The sequence below is a fragment of the Vulpes vulpes genome, chromosome 16, assembly GCF_048418805.1.
Source record: "Vulpes vulpes isolate BD-2025 chromosome 16, VulVul3, whole genome shotgun sequence".
Taxonomy (NCBI): Eukaryota; Metazoa; Chordata; class Mammalia; order Carnivora; family Canidae; genus Vulpes; species Vulpes vulpes.
Genome location: NC_132795.1, coordinates 30,111,604 through 30,127,534, shown reverse-complemented (window position 1 = coordinate 30,127,534; position 15,931 = coordinate 30,111,604). Strand labels below are relative to the sequence as shown.

The following is a 15,931-nucleotide window of genomic DNA, read 5'->3' as shown; positions in this document are numbered from 1 at the left end:
AGGAGGGCGGGGGGGGGGCCCGCGGGGTCAGGAGGGCGGGGGGGGGGGGGCCCGCGGGGTCAGGAGGGCGGGGGGGGGGGCCCGCGGCGTCAGGAGGGCGGGGGCGGGGCCCGAGGGGTCAGGAGGGCGGGGGGCGGGGCCTCGCGGGGTCAGGAAGGTGTGGGGGGTCCCGCGGGGTCAGGAGGGCGGGGGGGGTCCCGCGGGGTCAGGAGGGCGGGGGGGGGGCCCGCGGGGTCAGGAGGGCGGGGGGGGGGGCCCGCGGGGTCAGGAGGGCGGGGGGGGGGCCCGCGGCGTCAGGAGGGCGGGGGCGGGGCCCGCGGGGTCAGGAGGGCGTGGGGGGGGCCTCGCGGGGTCAGGAAGGTGTGGGGGGTCCCGCGGGGTCAGGAGGGCGGGGGGGGGTCCCGCGGGGTCAGGAGGGCGGGGGCGGGGCCCGCGGGGTCAGGAGGGCGGGGGGGGGGCCTCGCGGGGTCAGGAAGGTGTGGGGGGTCCCGCGGGGTCAGGAGGGCGGGGGCTTGGCGCGGGGGCTCCCGTCCCCAAACTCCTGGGTTGGGTTTCCTGCCGTGAGGCAGCAGCACCCAGGACCGTGGGGCGACCGGCGGGGCGGGGGGGCGCGGAGCGCGCCGGGCGGCCGGCCTGGGGCGGGGCGGGGAGCGCGGCGGGGGCGGGGCCCGGGCCTCGCGGACACCCGGACCTCCAAGTGCCGCCGCCCCAGGGGCCGCCCCGCAGCTCCGCACCCCTGCACGGCCCCGCATCGCCCCCCGCCCGGCTCTGCACCCCCGCCCGCCGCAGCCCCGCACACCCCCTACCCCGGCTCTGCACCCCCGCCCGCCGCAGCCCCGCACACCCCCCCCCCCCGCTCCGGTGCCTCCCACTCCCCCCCCCCCCCCCCCCGCTCCGGTGCACCCCGCTCCCGCTGCTCCGCCCGGTGCACCCCGCCCCCCACGGCCCGCTCCCTCACCCCCTCACCCCTGCTCCTCTCTCTCACCCCCTCCCGCTCGGCTCCCCCTGCTCTGGTGCACCCGGCTGCCCTGCTCCGCTCCCTCACCCCCCACCCCCTCACCCCGCTCCCGTGCCCCCTCCCCCCTGCTCCGCTCCCTCCCTCCCCTCGCCCCGCTCCCTCACCCCGCTCCCCCCCTTTCCCGCCCCCACCCCGCCTCCCGACCCGGCCGCGCAGCCGCCGGGCCGTGGCTGCTGGAGGCGCCGCCCGCAGGTGGGCGGCCGCGCGTGTCCGTGGCCCCCGTCCCCCCCGGGCGGCGGACCCCGGACCCCGGACCCTGGCCCCCGGAGCCCAGCCGCCCCGCCAGGCCCCCGCGCCCGCTGCCGGAGCCCCACGGGAAGCACCGGCTCTGAGCCCCCCCGGACCCCGCGGACTCAGGTAACAGGTGCGCCCGCGAACCCATCGCGCGGGGCTCGGCTGCGCCCCCGGAGCTGGGGGGCCCCCGGGGTCGGAGAGCTCCGCGAGGCCCGCGGGCGGGGGGCACCCAGGGACCCGACGAGCGAAGCAGGACAATAGGACTGAACCCGGGGCGGTCCCCGCGTGTCTTAGGGCCGCGTGCCCACGGGGTCCCCGGGCGAGGCGGTGGCTACGGCCTCGGGGACGGGCTGGCGCAGGAGGACCCGGGGCAACCCCGCGGGCAGCAGCTGGGCGCGCCGTCCCCCGGGCCGGGCCCTTCCGCGCCCCCGAGGCCGCCGCCGCGCCGGGTGGGGACGACCTGGAGCAGCACCGGGACCTGGAAGACGCGCATCCCGGCTTCTCGGCTCCTCCTGCCGCCAGGCATCGCGGCCAGGACCGCCCGGGAGGCCGCTTCCCAACCCCACGCCGACCTCCGGTCGCCCTAGCATCCCCCGCCCCCCGCGGCCTTGCAGGGACGGAGCTCAGCACCTGGAGGGGCCCCGCCCTCCTGCCCCACGGAGGCCGCCCCCGGACCCGCTCCTCCTCGGGCTCCCTCCCCCTCCCCGAGGCCTCCAACTAGTGAAATGACACGCAGAGTTGTCCGGCAGGAGGCTCCGAAACTTTGCTACGTGTGAGGAGAGACAGTGACCCAAGAAGAGTTAAGAAAGTTAAGGAGTCTAAGGTGGTAGAGACTTAGGGCTTCTATCCTGAGCCCCAGATAGAACTCGGTGATCCAGTCCCATCTGAGCAGGCAGTGCAGGCAGTTCCCATCCCCAAATAAAATCATCTAGGCCTAACTGCCTTCTAGGAGACACACCCCGGTTGGCTACAAACCTCAGCGCCCCCAGCCCCCCCACATGGCTACCAAGGTAGGCTTTAATGATACAGTCAGAAATTTCTTGAACGTGAACATGTTTTCCTCTTCTGTTACTTTACGCCCCCCTCCAGTTTCCACCTTGCTGCTCTGTAGGGTTGCGTCTTAATTGTGGCTCTATCGTACCAGCTGTACCTTCTCTTTTTATGTCCCCTGCGCGTTTGGTGAGTTTGTTCAGCAGACATTCAAGTTATTGATGATATAAGAAATGGGTCCTTCTGCCATGGGAGCTTCTCTGGGCGAGTGGCACGGTGGAAAGTGCTCCTGAACTGTTGGAGACTGGTTTTGGAGCTTGGCGGTGATGGTCAGGAGCTTTGTGAGCTTGAGAAACTTATTTCCCAGATTAATAAAATAAGGGTAGGAACTTCTCCCTTTCAGGGTGCTTGTTAAAAGTAATGTACCCAGGGAACCCAGCGCAGCCCTGGTTGGGGACGTACCTGGCCTTTGGGATGTGCTGCTGAGACAAACCAGTGCACTGGCCTCCGTATTTATCAAACTATTCCAGCCTATGGGTCAGTCTTCTTCGTAAGACATCATGAGAAAAATGTTAATCAAATGTTTTGCTAAAAATAAACATCTTGAGTATCCCTAACCTATCACAAAAGTAAATGATGTTAGTTTAAAAATGACTAATTCTTAGTGAATTTGTAAGTATCTGAAATAGGAAGAGCCTTTACTTATAGACTTAATTTATTGCTTATAAATTAAAAGTGAAATGAAGGATGTGTTAGGGAGGTGATTTTTTCCCCTAATCTTCTAGGTTTTTGGCTGATAAATTGATATAAGACAGATTGACAAATAAAAAATAAAAATAAACAGATTGACAGGAGAAAAACAAAATTAGTTGTATCTGTACAAGAGGATGAGCACTGGGTGTTATACTGTATGTTGGCAAATTGAACTTATTTATTTTTATTTTTATTTATTTATTTATTTTTTCATTCATTCAGAGAGAGAAAGAGAGAGACAAAGACACAGGCAGAGGAAGAAGCAGGCTCCATGCAGGGAGCCGGACGTGGGACTCCATCCCGGGTCTCCAGGATCACACCCCCGGCTGTAGGCGGCGCTAAACCACTGCACCACCGGGGCTGCCCAGCAAATTGAATTTAAATTTAAAAAAGTTTTAAAAATATCTGTACAGGAGCCCCATAGGAGTAGGACACCCAGTAATAAGTGGGGCAGGTGAGGCTATGTGCCATCCTGAGCTAAGGGATAGTATGGGGTCTGAGGTTAAAGGAGAGGTGGGTAATTGCCAGGATGATACACAAGCAGGTATTTGGCAATCAGATGTTTGATCTGTCCTATAGATAGAGTTATAGATATATGGAAGGGAACTTTTATCTGAATTACCCTTTAATAAACCAGGCCCCATCTCAATTCTTTTAAGTAGTTAAAGGAGAGATCGAAGTTTTCCTTGAATCCACTGCGTCTTGATTGCCCTCAGCTCACAATTATCTACAAGCCACAGTGGCCTAATTCGGTGTCGTGTGTTCTACTCCCCTTCAGGTGTTTCACGAGGGACTTATGGTAACAAAAACTAAGGAAGCTGGGGAGGCGCTGGACCCGGGGAGTGACAGAGCCCTGTGACCTGGGGAATGAAGGCCCGGCCTAGACAGCTTCTAATTCACAACAGCTTAAGCACTGCACTGGCCAAACAGAACTCCAACCCAGCACTACCATGAGTGGCCTTTGCTTTCACGTGCCCCAAAAGAAATAGAGCTCTGTGTAGTACGCAGCTTTATTCCCAACATCTAACACACTTTGAAGCACATGGATATTTAATAAATAGCTACAATTTATTTAGCATTTATTAAGCACCTTGATGTAAGAACTGTTCTGCGCAAAATAACAAAAGGAGAAATGGCTACTGCTTTTGAGGAATATTTAATTAATCTCACTTGGGGAGACAGCACTTAGAAATTAGACCAAGTGGACATCACCTCAAGAAGAGAATTCTAAGGCTTGGAGGAATTCCAGGAGTCTGCGCACAGGAGATGGGCTTCCCGAGCCATGAAGATAGTATGGATTTGGTTCAACAGGGAGGAGAGAGGGAGTGCTGGGGGAAGATGAGGGAGAGGCGGTGCGTTTTCACAAAAGGAAAGCTGGAAAGAGGAGAATGAGTATGGCCATGTGCAGTAAGGAGAGCAACTTGATGGGAGAGGAAATATCCTTGGATTAGTGAGAAATTGAATCCAGTAGGTAAAAAGAGGGCTTTAAAAATGTATAAATTAGATGTACCTCTGCCCCTGCCACACTCCCCAGCTCCCACCCTGAAATAGTGTATCATCAGCTACAGAAAATAGGAACTCTACAATGACTCCTCACGACTGTGGTATATATATCATGAAAGAATGATCGGACTTTAAATAGCAAAACTTTCTGAATTCATGATCTTTTGACCTCGAGTCCAAGTGGATTTATGTTTTCCCATGTCTCCACATAAGAATAATAGTTCATATATATATATATATATATATATATATATATATATATATAATAGTATATATATAATAATAGTATTCAGAAGTATGCATACTGCTATCTGGAATTTAATTCAGTGCATAGCACTTAACACAATTTATTATTTATGCCTCCTACTTGGTCTAAAATACTTGGTTTCACTATATAACATAGACTGATCTTGAATTTGAAGGGAAGGAGAAAAACTCTTCCTCTACCCTTTTAGGTTCATTCGCTGGGTCTGCAAATCAAACGGTTAATAGATTCACAGGAGAGAACAAAAACATTTAATTACCCATGTGCCCAAGGGAGTCACAAAGAAATGTGCTTCAGGGAAACAGAGTTGGAGACTTATGTATCATCTTAAGAAAGGGTGATAAGTTGTGGGAAAGAGGCTAGACCTTGGGGCTTGGGGCTCTTGGGGATAGACGTAAGTAATGGGAAAGTGACTAGGAAATGTATGATAAATAAGGATTGTTAAGCAGATAAACACTCTAATTATCTCTGGAGTAGCTCTCCTCTTTGTATAGGAGATGGAGACACCTTTACAAAGGGGAATTTATGCCCCACTTTTTTACAACAAGGGGGTGCAAAAACTAATTGCCTTTGGCTCAAAACAATCCTTATGCCACATTTTGGGATGGCAAACTCTGATCTTCAAATTCCTCAATGGCATTTGAGGTAAATAAAATTTAATGACTCAGAAAAAATGTCACTTAAGATAATTTGATCCATTAAAGTGACTAAGATTTAGGTTTTTTGGGCCAACCTTGACTAGAAACTACTTATTAAAGTTCAGGCTTGAGAAAGGCAAAGTCTGTGCCCTCCGTGAATTCATAGGCATATGAGGGACAGACAAATATACCATCCATCCCAGTGGAAGCAGTGCATTCACATTGTAATAGAATTACAAGGATTGACATTTTTAGGATTATTTTGGAGTATATGGCTTTTACTTTTGAGATTGGGTAATCTCATATGTTTCTTGTAGGTTGGACTTTTGTGAATGGGATTAGGAGAACTGTTCAGAACCTAGAAGTATGCGTTTTCCAAAACAATCAGCTCAAATGCCGGTTTCTCCTTCCTTTTCAATTTTTCTTACTTCCTCTTACCTTATTATCAATTCGGTAATGATCTTATATTAATATAGTACCAGAATAGCTACTGCATTTCTCTAATGCTTTCTGTTTTTCCTGACCACAATCGAAGGAGGAATTTGGGGCAGGAATTACTACCCTAGTTTAGAGACTAGAAAACAGAGAAGCAAAGAAAAATGCCTGTGGTCACATTGCTAATTAAAATCCTCTACTCTTATCCAGTTAAAAGCCATTTGAAGAAATTTTATGAAAAAAATCATTGTTTTTTTTTTTCCCTGACTTTTCTGAGCTTTAAATACAGATTTGCTAAACATAGCTAATGTATAGCATCTACATATTTCTCTTCACCGGCCCAGTGAAGTTGAAAGAAAACTGTGAAAAACAGACTCAACCCACTGATTTTGAGTATAAACTCATTTTGTCTAGCGGAGCCTTTCTTTTGAGTTTGGTATTTTATGATATCAGGGAGTCATTTTCTTCAAAATTGGTTTTTAAATTCTAGTATAATTAATGTTTAGTGTTTTTTAAAGATTTTATTTATTTATTCATGAGAGACACAGAGAGACACACACAGAGAGAAGAGCGTTTTATTAGTTTCAGGGGTATTGTATAGTGATCCAACAATTTTATACATTAATCAGTGCTCATTGTGATACTTGTAATACCCTTACAAGTAAGGGTAATACCTTACCCTTACCTTAATACCCTTACCTATTTCACTCACCTCTGATAAGCATTAATTCTCTATAGTTAAGAGTCTGGTTTACCCTTACCTATTTCACTCACCTCTGATAAGCATTAATTCTCTATAGTTAAGAGTCTGGTTTTCTGCATATGTTTGTTTTGTTTCTTGAATAGCACATATGTGTGAAATCACGTGTTGTCTTTCTCTAAATGCTTCATCTCACTTAGCATTATACTCTGTACATCCATTGATGTTGCAAACGGCAAGATTTCACTCCTTTTTGTAGGGAGGTAATACTCCATTGTACGTACATACACCACATCTGCTTCATCCACTCATCTATTGATGGGCGCTGAGGTTGTTTCCATATCTTGGCTATTATAAGTAGCTATAAAATAGCAATAAACATACGAATGCATGTATCTTTCTTTACAAATTAGTGTTTTTGTATTATGTGGGTAAATACCCAGTAATGGTATTACTGAATCATATGGTAATTTTAATTTTAATTTATTTTTGGTTTTATTTAAATTCCTGAGGAACTTCCATACTGTTTCCCAGAGTGGCTGTACCAGTTTGCACTCCTACCAACAGTGCACGAGGGTTCCTTTTACTCCACATCCTCACTAACACTTGTTTCTTGTGTTTTTTATTTTAGTCATTCTGACAGGGGTGAGGTAGTTTTGATTTGCATTTCTCTGATGATGACTGATATTGAACATCTTTTCATATGTCTGTTCGCCATCTGTATGTCTTTGGAGAAATGTCTCTTTATGTCTTCCCGTTTTTTAAAAGGGATTTTTATTTTTTGGTGTTGAATTGTGTAAGTTCTTTATGCATTTTTGATATAACCCCTTATCAAGTATGTCATTTGTAAATATCTACTCCCATTCAGTAGGTTCTTTTTTAGTTTTGTTGATTTTTTTCCTTTGCTAAATAGAAGCTTTTTATTTTGACGTAGTCTCAGTAGTTTATTTTTGCTTTTGTTTCCCTTAGCTCAAGAGACCTATCATCTAGAAAGATGTTGTTATGGCCAATGTCAGACAAATTACCTCCTGTGCTCTTTCCTAGGATTTTACAGTTTCAGGTCTCACATTCAGGTCCTTAATCCATTTTGAGTTTATTTTTGTGGGGGGGGGGGGTAGGAAAGTGCTCCAGTTTCATTCTTTTGTATGTACCTGTCCAGTTTTCCCAGCATCCTTTGTTGAAGAGACTGTCCTTTTCTCTTTGGATATTCTTGCCGCCTTTGTCAGAGATTAATTGACCATATATATGGATTTATTTCTGGGTTTTCTATCCTGTTGTATTGATCTATGTATCTGTTTTTGTGTCAAAATAGCACAGCTGTTATACTGTTATACAAGTTATACTACAGCTTTGTAATATAACTTGAAAACTGGGATTGTGATACCTCTAGTTTTGTTTTCCATTTTCAAGACTGCTGTGGCTTTTTGGAACCTTTTGTGATTCCATACAAATTTTAGGATTGTTCTAGTTCTGTGAAAAATGCTGTTGGTATTTTGATGGGTATTAAATCTACAGATCGCTTTGGGTAGTGTAGATGTTTTAACGATATATGTTCTTCCAATCCATGAGCCTGGAATGTCTTTCTATTTATATCATCTTCAATTTCTTTCATCAGTGTTTTATAGTTTTAAAAGTACATGTCTTCCAAACCTGTTCAATTTATTCATAGGTATTTTATTATTTTTGATGGGATTGTAAATGTGATTGTTTTCTTAATTTCTCTTGCTGCTGCTTCATTATTAGCATATGGAAATGCCCCAGATTTCTGTATGTTGATTTTGTATCCTGCAACCCCACTGAATTCATTTATCAGTTCCGATAGCTTTTTGGTGGAGTCCTTAGGGTTTCTATCTATACTATTATGTCATTTGCAAATAGCAAAAGTTTTATTTCTTCCTTACCAATCTGGATGCTTTTTATTCCTTTCTCTTGTCTAATTGCTGTGGCTAGGATTCCAGCAATATTTGAATAAAAGTGGTGAGAGTGGACGTCCTTTGTCTTGTTCCTGACCTTAGGGGAAAAGTTCTCCATTTTTCACCATTGAATTGTTAGCTGTGGATTCTTTTCAAAGAAACAGCTCCTGGTTTCATTGATCTGTTCTATTGGTTGTGGGGTTTTTTGTTTTGTTTTGTTTTATTGTTTGTTTGTTTGTTTTTAGTTTCTATTTCACTTATTTCTGCTCTAATCTTTAAGATTTCCTTCTTTCAGCTGGTTTTGTTTGTTCTCCTTTTCCTAGCTCCTTTAGGTGCAAAGTTAGTTCATTTGAGATTTTTCTTGCTTCATGAGGTAGGCCTGTATTGCTATAAACTTACCTCTTAGAACAGCTTTTGCTGTGTCTCAAAGATTTTGAACTGTTGTATTTTCATTCTCATTTGTTGATGGTTTCTTAAGAAGTTTGAAGCTATTCATTAATCTTTCCCCTACCCGCCACATTTTGGGTATATGGTATCATCCTTTACAACTTTTTATTTTGTGATTCCCTTGGCTGATATTTATAGATATCCCTAATTTTGTTGCTTTTGTGCTTCCTACTTTTCCTATTCCTACTTATGGTCTTTTCTTTCTACTCAGTCTCTTTTAACAGTTCTTGTAGGGCTGGTTTAGTGGTCATGAATTCCTTTAACTTTTGTTTCTCTGGGAAACTCTTTATTTCTCTTATTCTCTTATTCTGAATGATGGCCTTGCTGAATATTCTTGGCTGCAGAACTTTTTCCTTTCAGCACTTTGAATATATCATCCATTCTCTTCTGACCTGCAAAGTTTTTGCTGAAAAATCAACTGATAGCTTTATGGGGTTTCCCTTACATGTAACTGTTTTCTTTCCTCTTGTTGCTTTTAAAATTCTCTGTCACTACTTTTTGCCATTTAGATTACCACATGTCTTGATGTGGACCCCCTTGGGTTGATTTTGTTGAAGGGTCTCTGTGCCTCTTGGATCTGGATTTCTGTCTCCTTCCCGAGATTCAGGAAGTTTCCAGCTATTATTTCTTCAAATAAATTTTCTGTCCCCTTCACTCTCCTGGAATTCCTATAATGTCAATGTTACACTTGATGGTGTTGCTAAATTCCTTTCATCTATCCTTGCTTTTCTTCTTTCTCTGTCCTCTTCAGCCTGATTGCTTTCCATTACTCTGTCCTCCGGGTCACTAATCCATTCTTCTGCTTCCTGCAGTCTACTATTTATTCCTACTAGTGTATTTTTAATTTAAGTTGATGAGTTCTTCACTCTGATTCATTCTTTTTTATGTTTTCTATCTCTGTTGTAGATCTCACTGAAATCTTCTCTTTTCTCAACTCCAATGGGTATCTTTATGACCATTACTTTAAATTTTCTATCACACATATTACTTATTTCCATTTCATTTAGTTATCTTGGTGTGAGTTTATCTTGTTCTTTCATTTGATATATTCCTCTGTCTTCTCATTTTTTTTTCTAAATCTCTGTGTCTATTTCTGTGTGTTAGGAAAGTCAGCTATGTCTCCTGGTCTTGAAAGTAGTGGCCTTATGAAGAAGAGGTCCTGGAGTGCCCTGCAGTGCAGTGTCCCCTGTTCACCACAACCTGGCACTCCTGGGATGCCTCCTATGTGTGTTGCATGCACCCTGCTATTGCGGCTGAACCACATTTGCCTTCAGTGCAGTAATCTGCAATGGGTCTCTTTCCCTGTTGTGGGCAGGGCTTGCTCCCTCTGTTATTAGTGCACCAGTCTGGGGTCACCTTGAGCTTGAATTGGGTCAGATCAGGCATTTACCAGGACTGCAGTAGCACCAAACTGCAGGGCTTTTGTTGGGAGGTGGGGCCTGCAGTCAGACCAGCCATCTGCCCCTAGCCCACTACTGGTGTCCCAGTTAGACCGATGTGTGTGATAACTTCTTTTCGTCCCAGGGCAGAAGTCACTTTGGAGTGGAGCTGGCCCCTGTTGGGGCTGCTTGCACAATGCTTGGGGCTCTGCTTTAGACGGACTCCTGCCCAGGGCAGGTCGGGTGGGGCAGGTCCATAGAAGTATGTGGGAATGGGATGGGTGGTGTTAGTAAGGTTTGCACTGGCCTGCTGTGGGAGGAGACCAGAGCCCCTTTTCAGAACTCCTGTGGAGGATGGGCTGAAGAGGGTGGGACTGCAGAAGAATGCAGGATTGGGACATGCTATTAGCAAGCTAGGTTAGAGAATGTTCATTAGGTCCCTGCAGGTGTCTGTGTGTCTGGGAGGGGTGGGAGGAAAATGGTGCCTGCCAGCCCTTTTGTTCCTAGAGGAGCCTCCTGCAGATTCCTGTCCCTCCAGCACATGTTCTGAGATCAGTGTAAATAAACCTTCCTATGTACCTGAGGCACTTGGCAAGCTGCTGCTTCTGTGCTGTATGTCCAGACTGTCTATTGTACTGTCTCTTTGGGGATGAGGACTCTGTGTCCTCCTTCCTCGTGGGTTTCCCAGAGCCAGACCAGCTGATTTTTAAAGTTCTAGGTGTTGAGCCCCACTGATTGTAAGAACCTGCAAAGTTAAACCCCTCTGGCTTTCAAAGCCCGATGTTGTGGGGATTCGTCTTCCCAGTATGGATCCCCTGCTTCGGGTGCCTGAAGACTCTTGCCTCTGCACACCTGTAGCATCTCTCCCTCCTGTGGACAATCTTGTGGGTCAGCTTGGTTCCTGACCCTGTCTCCCTCCTTTCAACCATTTTTGATGTGGCCTCTTCTCTATGTGTGGCTGTGAAGAGTCTGTTCTGCTACTTTTTGGGTCATTTTGGGGGTTACTTTTATTGATGTGGGTGCTATTTAAATGTATCCATGGGATGAGGTGAGCTTAGGATCCTCCTATCCTGTCATCTTCCCTGAAAGCCTCAAGGTGCCTTTTTTTTTTTTTTTTTTTTTTTTAAAGAACCTGGACCAGGATCTGGATGACCTACCAGTCTACACTCAAAGAAATGAGAAATGGCTTCACAAAAAAAAAAAATTTTATCAAACCCTAAAATATCAAACAACTTCTCCCGTCCTCCTGTACATATAGTGTCAGGATTAAGAAGCCCACTTCATACTGCACATGGACAGCCTCGCCCCGAAGCTCATGGTGGTAGTGTAGGATGGAAGCCTCGGGAATACTTAGCTAAATCACAGATGATCGACACTGAATTTATGGGACATACAGGAGTTGTTCAGCTGTTTAATATTGTGATTTATCAACCTTGATCTTTAGGAACCCGTGCCATGGAAGGCATCTGCCATTTCTCCTCACAAACGTGTGCCTGGTTCTGACCAAGTTGGCATTAGTTTAACTCTCTCACTTGACTTAGCCTGACGGCTTCTTAAAGACAAACCAACAAACTTAGATGTAGTACAGCCCTATTTCTTCTGCTAATTAAGTACTTGGATTGGTGGGTCCAGTGCTGCTCTATTCACAAAGTGGTGAATCTCAAGTTAGTGTTAAATCTGGGTTTGGAGCAGCTAAAAAGTATTATATTAAGTTTGACTTTTTAAAAAAGACATATTTCTGATAATAATAGTATGTGTATTTGAAAGCGTTTGGGAAGAAGAACACTTAAATTACCTGTAATCCCACCATCCAAAGAGCAACTCTGTTTTCTTGTATTTAATGATATTATTTTTAAAGCCTATAAATCTTAAAAATTAGAATCGTACATGTGTATTTTCCTGCTTTTAAAAATGATCGATTCTGAAGACTTGGATAGTCTTCTGATCTTTGTAAACTTTTCTACCACATTTTATGAGGCAGGTTGTAATATTTTCCATGTTTGGTGTCTTTTTTTAAGCTAATAATTATACTTAAAAATCATATGATATTACAAGATAGGTTTTATAACAGTCTTGAAAATATTTTCAGGGAATGGAAATGTAGGAAATTACTGCTTCAAGTAACAAATCTGTGAGTCCACAGTACATGTTTTTTTTTTTTTTAGTACATGTTTTTAAACAGTGTTTTTGTTATGAGAAGCCAAAATTTTTTGTTTTGCCACGGATAAATAAACCACTTTACTAGTAATTTAAAAACTTAACATGAAATATGGAAATATATTTCCTCATGTTACTAAGTATTCTCTTTAAAAGTATTTATTTATTTATTTATTTAGTTAGTTAGTTATATATTTATTTGAGGCAGGTGGGGCAGAGGAAAGGGCGAGCGAGAGAGAGAGAGAGAGAGAGAGACTCTTAAGCAGGCTCCACACTGGGTGTAGAGAATGATGTGGGACTCAATCTCAAAACCCTGAGATCATGACCTAAGCCAAAATCAAGAGTCAGATGCTTAGATGACTGAGCCACCTGGGCACCCCAGAAGCTACCATCAATATATTATGAAATACCCTAAAACTAAGTGGCTTAAAATAACAAACATACACAGTCTCTGTGGATCATGAATTTGGGTGCAACTTAGCTGAGTGCCCCTCCGTCAGAGCCTCACACAGTTGTCAGCTGGAGCTATGATCTCACTTGAAGGCTTAATTGGGTTCTATACCCACTGCTGTCCACAGATTTCCCTCAACTCCTTGCCTCATGGACCTCTCCACAGGGCTTCTCACAACACAGAAGCTGGCTTACATCAGAGGAAGAGAAGTATAAGATAGGAGCCATGGTCTCCTTGAAATTTAATCTGGGAAATGACATCCCATCACTTTTGCTATACTCTGTTGTTAGAAGCGAATCATCAGTCCTACAAAGATAGGGAATTAAACAAGGGATGGGAATTCTAAGAGGTGGGGACCATTTTAGAGGCTAACTACCATAGTTATTTAATAGTTACCTAATATTCCAGGACATAGGCCTGTGATAATAAATATCATATCATTGTATATGTAAGTTATTTTCAATTGTTCTAATTATAAAAAGACTACCATGAAAAATTTTATGTATAAATTTTGGTTGTCAACTCTGATCATTTCTTTTAGATTTCTGAAAGTGGGATGTCTGGGCTAGAATTGTCATGCAACTGTTCAACCGGTTTACACTGCTGTGTTTGAGTGTTCATTGTACCCTATCCCCTTAAGACAATTCTTTTGAAGAATGGGCTTGTAAAATAAATTATTCCATAAATACAGTTTATCTGATTCGGCACAGATCGTGAAATCTGAAAGGGAGGCAGTGTGACAGAGCTGTGAGATCCCTGAGGCCAGATTCAAAAGGTTTGAGTTCTAGAACCTGAGTGCAGTTGGTCTCTCCTCATCGCTATTAAGGACACTTGTGTCCCCAGGCAGCATGTTTAACCTGCTTACATACAGCTTTACATCGATGTACTTTATAAAAGGTGGAAAAGTAATTCCTTTCTGTTGCATAAAATAACCATAAGACACCAGGGAAAGAGTAAAGGGGAAAGTGGAAATGAGATATGCTCAATGGAAACAGATAGATGGAGGTGCCCGGGGGGGCTCAGTCACTTGAGGGCCCAGATCTTGATTTCTGGCCCAGGTGGTGATCTCACCGTCATGGGATTAGGCCCTGCATCGGGGCCCTGCTCAGCAGGGAGCTTGCTTCTCTTCCTGCCTCTCTCCCTCTCTCCCTCTCAGTTGCCCTCCTCCATGCTCTAAAATAAATCTTTAAAAAGAGAGAGAGAGAGAGAGAGAGAGATTGAGATGGGCACCTGGGTGGCTCAGCGGTTGAGCGCATGCCTTTGGTCCAGGGCGTGATCCCAGGTCCCGGGATCAATTCCCGCATCGGGCCCCCTGCAGGGAGTCTGCTTCTCTGCCTGTGTCTCTGCCTCTCTCTGTGTTTCTCATGAATAAATAAAATCTTTAAAAAAAAGAGAGAGAGATAGATGGACAATTCACTGCGAAAAGTTCCAGATACTTGGTTATGATTTGTAACCTACAGTCTACTCCGTCACTGTCTGTAGGAGTCCACTGTGCTGTGCTTTATTGCACTTCATAGAGCATCGTGATGTTCAGACGGCACTAAGTTTAGGGCTGAACAGCCATTTTTCATTCGTTTTGGTTTCATGTTCTAATTCAAGCTCAGATTCCTAGTTTCAGCTACGGGGTCTGCAGGATAGTCCAGCTGTGACAAAACAAGGACAATGGTCTGACCTTGTTGCCTTGCTCTTCAGGCGCACCCGCCTCCATTCAAGGACAGCTGCTTGAGCAACGAGCTTCAGGACTTACTGCACCTGACTCATGCGTCACGAGTGCAGTTGCCCACCTGGCCGGGGCATGGCTGACAGGGAAGCAAGTACAAGGAACTTTCCTTTGTCTACGTGGGCCTGTGTGTGTTGGGGTCTGGGGAGTGAAGAAGAGGGTGTGGCAGGAGGAGAGGCCCCCTTATGTCTTATTCAGCTGCCTCGGGCATGAACAAAAAACGGCCACACCACCTGTGAAGGCAAAGATACATAAGGGCCTTCTCTGGATATCTCCACTACTGACAGCCTGGGATAAATTGTCATCTTGTTCTGATTCTCTCTGTTTTGTTCAATAAGCTTGAGAGCACCTACAGACGCTGGCTCTGAACACATCGTAGAGGCTCTACAAACTGGCTGGATGGTTAAAGAATATTCTCACAGCTCTTTCTTTTAAAGACTTCGTCCATGCACTCATTCCTTCAGAGCCCTGAGATGGAGGAGGAGCGGGGGGTGGAGGTAGAGTCTCAAGCAGGCCCCACACTGAGGGGAACACGGGGCTCAGTCTCACAGCCCTGAGAGCATTGCCTGAGCCAAACACCAAGTCGGATGCGCCACCCAGGCATCCCTCGCTGACAGCTCTTGATGCATCTGAAGATTCAGAAATTTGAAAGGAGGGATTTTTAATATTTTTATTGAAGTATGGTCAATGTTGTATTAGTTTCAGGTGTATGACACACGCATGCCGCCACGCTGCACATTGCTCAGTGCTCACCATTGTAAGAGTAGTGACAGTCACTACACAGTGTCATACATTAGGGACTGTATTCCTTATGCTGTGCCTTTCATCTCCATGACATCTCTCACTGGAGGTTTGTACCTTCTTTTTATTTATTTATTTATTTATTTATTTATTTATTTATTTATTTACTTATTTATTTAATTTAATTTAATTTAATTTTATTTTATTTTTAGGCTTGTACCTCCTAATGGCCTTTATCATTTCACCCATTCCCCCCCCCTCATCTCTCCTCTGGCAACCACCAACTTGTTCTCCATATTTGAGAGTCTGTTTTTTGTTTCTTCATTTGTTTCTAGGTCCCACATATAAGTGACCTCATATGGTACTTGTCTTTCTCTGACTTAACATTATAATACCTCCTACGTCCATGCACATCATTGCAGATGCCGAGGTCTCGTTTCTCTTTATGGCTGAATAATATTCCGTTGTGTATGCATGTATGCACGTATACACGTAAGTCACAGCTTCTTTATCCATTTACCTGCTGATGGACTTGGATCTCTTCCATATTTGGCTATTGCAAACAATGCTACAATAACATAGGGGTG

The 15,931-nt window shown here is 45.5% G+C and overlaps 1 protein-coding gene across 5 annotated transcripts in view; it reads left to right on the top strand.

Moving 5' to 3' along the window:
- C16H2orf88 (chromosome 16 C2orf88 homolog) overlaps nucleotides 1-15,931 on the top strand; it is a 137,219-nt gene that overhangs the window by 81,299 nt on the left and 39,989 nt on the right. For 2 of the 5 annotated variants that reach the window (XM_026002658.2, XM_026002657.2), the window contains exon 1: nucleotides 894-1,375. The exons of 1 other annotated variant lie outside the window; for it this stretch is intronic. The gene's annotated coding sequence lies outside the window, so the exon portion shown is untranslated. Of the gene's footprint in view, nucleotides 1-879; nucleotides 1,383-15,931 lie in introns of those variants that run through there. 2 more of the 5 variants (XR_011997851.1, XM_026002659.2) reach the window with 2 other exon arrangements.